Raw genomic sequence first — 5,141 nt, forward strand, 5'->3', positions numbered from 1 at the left:
GCCAGGGCTTCGCCCAGCTCCTCGTCCTCCTCGGCCGCCACGCTGGCAGCCGCAGCCAGCAGGGCCCGCAGCTCCCGGCGCTGCTCCGGGGTGCAGAGCCTGGAGCCAGCCCGGCAGCTCGGCGGCCTCCGGCAGCTCCCGGGGCTCCGCCAGGCGATGCAGCAGGGCCTCGAGCATCCGCCAGGGCCCCTCGCCCGGCGCAGCCTCCGCCAGGCCGGGCTGCATCCATGGGCCCTGTCCCTCGGCGAGCTCCAGCAGCTGCTGGGTGCCGGTGCGGGATGCCTGTGCGCCTGGCCCGGCCCTTGYGGGAGCATCTCTTCTGCAGCTGGACGAGGAGGTCGCCGCAGGATCTCAGCAGGCTCCAGGCCRCGCTGTCCCCGGCCAAGGCCTCGCCGGCCAAGGCCACCAGCTCCTCCATCACCCGCCACTCCTCGGCCGAGGGGATCGTGCGCAGGCCGAGCAGCTTGCAGAGGTCGTCGCGCCACTGGCCGGCCTCCGAGCCGTAGCACTGCCGCGGGTCGACGCAGTTGGCAGTGTTTGGCTGCGGCGGGGCCCCCGGCGAGTCCCTTTGCAGCGGGGTCCATGGGGACCGTCTCCGCAAGGGGGTCTCCGGGGCCCGTCCCTGCCCTGGGGTCCCCGCAGGCTTTTCTCGCAGCCGCACCCCCGTGGGCTTTCTCCGGAGCAGGACTGCCGAGGCCTCGCTGCGCGCTCGGGGCTGGGAGCCCAGGGGGCCTGCAGCCGCTCTSCGGCAGGCTCCCTCCGCACGCCGGCTCCCCGCGCCGCCTCCGGTGCGGCCGCCCCACGGGGCACTGCCTGGCCCGCCGCGGGCAGTAGGGCCCCCGGCTGCAGCCGTGCCGGAGTCCTGCGTGCCAGCGTGCCACTGGGCACCGGCCGGAGCGGGGAGGGGGCCGCGGGGGGCCGTGTCCTGGTGCTGAGTTTGGGCAGCCTCTGCTGCGCCTGGGGGTGCCTCGCCCTGGGCACCTCGGCCAGGCCTGGGAGGGAAGAGGGGGATGGTGCTGGGGGCGGCCGTGATGGGTGCAAATCTGGGGGGAAAACACTCGTTTTACATCCCCTCTTCGCCCAAGGAGCTTGGGGTGCTGCCCGGGGAGCGTCCAGCCGGTGGGGCGAGGGGCAGCTCCTCGTGCCTCACCTCTGCCTGCCATCCTCCTCTTCCTCAGCCCGGCCTCCTGCATGGGTCCCCGTGGCGTCGCCTGCCCGGTGCCCCCCAGCTCCGCGGGCAGCTCCGGGGACTCCCTGGGCTCCGTGTCCGGGCTGCTCCGCGACTGCTCCTCCACCAGGGACAGGGTGGATGTCAGGCGCTCCTCCACTGCCTGCAGCAGCGCATCCAGCTCCGCGGGGCCGGCGGCCACCGTGCTCACCCCCTCCGCGCCCGGCTCCGGCGGGGTGATCGCCCCGGGTGCAAGCTCCCCGCTGACCGACGTCTGCCTGGAGCGGGAGAACGGACACCCATGGGGGGCGTGGAGCAGCGCGTCGCTGGGGGGCTTGCAGGGCCGGGGGGGCACTCACGCGTCCTCCCTGGGGGCGGATGCCGACGGCCCCTGCACGGCCTCCCTGAGCGCGGCCTTGTCGGCGATGCCGGCGACGGAGCGGAGCAGGGAGCGCGCCAGGTCCCGCACCTTCTCGTCCTTGTCCATCAGGGCGCRGGCGAGCGGCGGCAGGTCCCGCCGGGTGAGCAGGGCCGTGCTGCCCAGCGCCTGCCGGGTGGCGCGCCGCCTCCGCGCCCAGGGGCCGGTGGTCTGCGGCAAGAGGGTGCTGTAGGCCTCCGCCTGCAGAACGGGCGGCGGGACGTAGCTCTCGGTGATCCGCGCCAGCGCGGCGGTGCACAGGGTGCAGACGGAGGGCGGCGTGGCCTCCATCTGCCCCAGGATGCCCCGCACGACCCCCTCCAGGCTGGTGCTCTCCGGCTTGTGGAGCAGCCAGTTCTGGCCGGCGATTTCAGCCAGCAGGTCCCGGGGGGGGGGGTGCCCCCGCCTCCGGGAAGGGCAGCGTCTCCCCCCGTGGCTGCCCGGCCTTGCGCTTCGCCGGCGCCTTCGGCAGGGGCAGCAGGGATGCCCGGACCTTCACCCGCTTCCTCCTGGGCAGCCCCTTCCGGACGGAGCTCCTCTCGCGGTCGGGGGTCCCGCCGGGCCAGAGGCAGGCGCGGACGACCGAGTTGGGGACGAGGCCATCGGGCACGATGGGCCAGCACAGCCCGCGGAGCAGGTATTCCTCCAGCAGCCGCGCCAGCTCCTCCGGGGGACGCTCGCTGCCCACGGGCTCTGCTCGCCGTCTCAGCGCCCGCTGGGGTGGCACCGGCCGCCTGGGGCGCGGGGCAGGGCCGGTGCTGGGCGCCGCGGTGCTCGCAGTCTGCTCCGGGGCGGCTTGGGGACCGGCCGCTGCCTTGGTGCCGCCTCGCACTTTGGCCGTGCCCTCTGCCACGACGACCTGCTTGTGGCGCGTGAGGACCTCCATGCCCTCGTAGCACGGGGCCCCGCTGTCCTCTGGCCAGTACACGGGCACAAAGACAGTCTCGAAGGCCTGGAGGAAGCTGGGCAAGAAGCGCAAGGGCTCTTCGGCCGCGTCGTCCGGCAGCCAGCGCGTGGCCAGCTCCCGGAGGTGGGTGCAGGGCAGGTACTTGAAGCAGGGGATGAGAAAGATGCTGCGGTTGCAGCTGACGAGCAGGTCGCCCCAGCGGCTGGCGAAGCAGACCCGGCTGAACCGGAGGCTGGAGCTGAAGTCCACCACCAGGACGCCCGCCAGGCTCCAGAGGCGGATGGAGCCGTCGGCAGCGCCCGTCACCAGCAGCCGCAGCGCGGGGCAGTAGTCGCAGGAGGTGACGGTGCAGGAGTGCATGGGCAGGCTCTCCGCGGTGGGGGCCGCAGTCCTCCCCGCGCGCCGAGGCAGCGAGGCCCCAGACCCGCAGGTGGTTCTCCTCCGTCACGGCGCAGACGGCACCGGGGACCAGCAGAAGGTGCCGGATGCAGCCGTCGGTGCTGGCGATGGCGCGCACCGGCAGCAAGGCCAGCTCGCTGCCCTGCGCCGYGAGGCTGGACAGGACGATGCGCTCGTCCGAGCCGTAGGAGCACAAGAAGCTGCGCTCGCGGCACCCGCGGGAGAGGTCGTCGCCACCCGAGAGGCTGCACGTTGCCTCCACGCCTCGCTGGTGGAGCCGCTGCCCGGGCAGCGGGCGGCTGAGCCGGCTCAGCGCGCGGACGCAGCCGCTCCRGTACCCGCCGAACACGCAGCTGCACAGCTCGGTGCCCACGCACAGGCGGCAGAAGGCCAGGCAAAGCACCCCGTCCTCCTGGCCGGCCGTGGCCCCTTTTTTGGGGTGATAACGGGCAGTTTTCTCTCAAGGGGCTTCACAGACCCCCCACCCCCACCCCAAGGCCTCAGGCAGGGCCCAGGCCCCACCGCCATGGCTGGGCCCGGGTCGCCATGGCGACGTGCGGGCATGGCGGCCTGGCCCGGCGAGGGTGACACGGGCCTGGGTGGCCCTGGTTGTCCCCGGCCACTGTCCCCCGCGCCTGGGACGTGGCTTCGCATCGCAGCCGCTAGTGGGCAATGCCACAGTGGCCATGGCCGGCCCGGCGAGGCCACCCTGGTCCCCCCCATCCCCTCCATGTCCTCTCGTGTCTCCCATCCAGTCCCCTGATGTGTCTCCTCCATGTCCCCTTGTGTATCCTCCATGTGTCCCCTCCTTATCCCCCTGTGTGTGTGTCCCCTCCGTGTGCTCTCATGTCCCCCTCTGTGTCCCATCCAGTCCCCTCATGTGCCCCCCCATATCCCCTGTATGTCCCCCATGTGTTCCCTCATGTGTCCCCTCATATATCCTCCATGTCCCCTCCTGTGTTCCCCCTCCACCACGTCCCCTTGCAAGGGGGGTGTGGTGGGAGGCTGCCTGGCACTGCCCCAGGCCCCCCCCTCAGACAGGGGTGACCCCTTTCCTTGCTGCATTGATGCCAGGGGGCGGGGGTCCCCATCTTGCATGTGTCAGCCCTGTCCCTGTTGCTGGGGGGGGGGCACCTCCATGCCCCCCCCCAGCATTGGCACTTCGTGTGTGGCATGGGGGAGCGGGGGGCTGACTCCCAGGGTCACTGGGGGTTAACCCTGCCTGCTGCATAGGGGGCACTGACGCCCCCCAAAAGGGGATTTAACCCTCGCACCCCTCCCCTGAGCACCCCCGGAAGCCCCCCCGGTTAGCACAGGAACGGGGCGCCTGCCCCTTTAAAACTCCCCCCCCTCCCGCGGCAGCGCCGCGGCGCCCTCTCGCGGAGGGGAGGGCGCCGAGCAGGGCGGGGCGACTGTCCCCGCCCCCTCAGTGGCCCCGCCCCTTAAGGGGCCCCGCCTCCTCGTGGCCCCGCCCCCGCGGCGTGCACTCCCTCCCTTCAGTCGCCTCGCGCCGGGCTYCGGGGTGCCCTCGCGCAGCTGCCGCCCCGCTATTGGCCCGCGTCCTCGCGCCGCTGTTGCCAGGTGAGAGACCCCTTCCCTTCGCCCTGCCGCCGGCTCAGTCTCCCCCGCGGGCTCGGGGGAGACGGGCGGGGAGCGGGGGGCTGCCGCCGACGTCCCGCGGCGTCTCTTCCGGGCGGGCGCGGGCTGCGGGGAAGCACAGAGCGAGCTGGGTGCGTGTGTGGGGAGGGTGACTAAAACCACCGGCTACCCGTTCCTTCTCCCCACGGGCAGCGGCCGGCGCTGCTGGGATTTGTAGTCTCCGGGCGCCCGCGTGGCCCTGGCGGCGGCCGGGGAGGGAGTGGAGAAAGAACTACAGCTCCCAGCAGCCCCCGCGCGGGCCGCGGGAGGGGGTGGTGCCGCTGCCCCGGAGGAGTTGGGGCCCCGTGTCGTGGGGGTGCCCCTGGGGGGCTCCGAGAGGCCTCGTGCTTTGGGGGGGGGCTGTAGTGGGGAGAAGGGTCGAGGGGGGGAGCTAGTGCCCTGTGGGGGGGCTTTGGGGAACCCTTTTTTGGGGGGGGGGTGTAGCAGTGGGGGGGGATTACTGGGGTGGCTGGTGCTTTTGGGGCTGCTGTGCCCCATAGAGGTTTATTGCCCCTGCAAAGGGGGGTCTCCCTGCTGCAGGGGGGCACTTGCAAGGGGCCCCCTCCCTGCCCTGGGGAAAGCAGCAAGGCCGGGGCCTGGCTCCTGCCAGC

The 5,141-nt window shown here is 73.1% G+C and overlaps 1 protein-coding gene across 1 annotated transcript in view; it reads left to right on the plus strand.

Annotated features, from left to right (window-relative positions):
* Nucleotides 1-4,372: 4,372 nt before the first annotated feature.
* SIPA1L3 (signal induced proliferation associated 1 like 3) overlaps nucleotides 4,373-5,141 on the plus strand; it is a gene marked incomplete at its 3' end in the record, with an annotated part of 47,108 nt that continues 46,339 nt past the window's right edge. The window contains exon 1 of the mRNA XM_026057245.1: nucleotides 4,373-4,473. The remainder of the gene's footprint in view (nucleotides 4,474-5,141) is intronic.

The sequence above is a fragment of the Apteryx rowi genome, unplaced genomic scaffold (genome assembly GCF_003343035.1).
Source record: "Apteryx rowi isolate R43461 unplaced genomic scaffold, aptRow1 scaffold_1377, whole genome shotgun sequence".
In the NCBI taxonomy this organism is placed as follows: domain Eukaryota; kingdom Metazoa; phylum Chordata; class Aves; order Apterygiformes; family Apterygidae; genus Apteryx; species Apteryx rowi.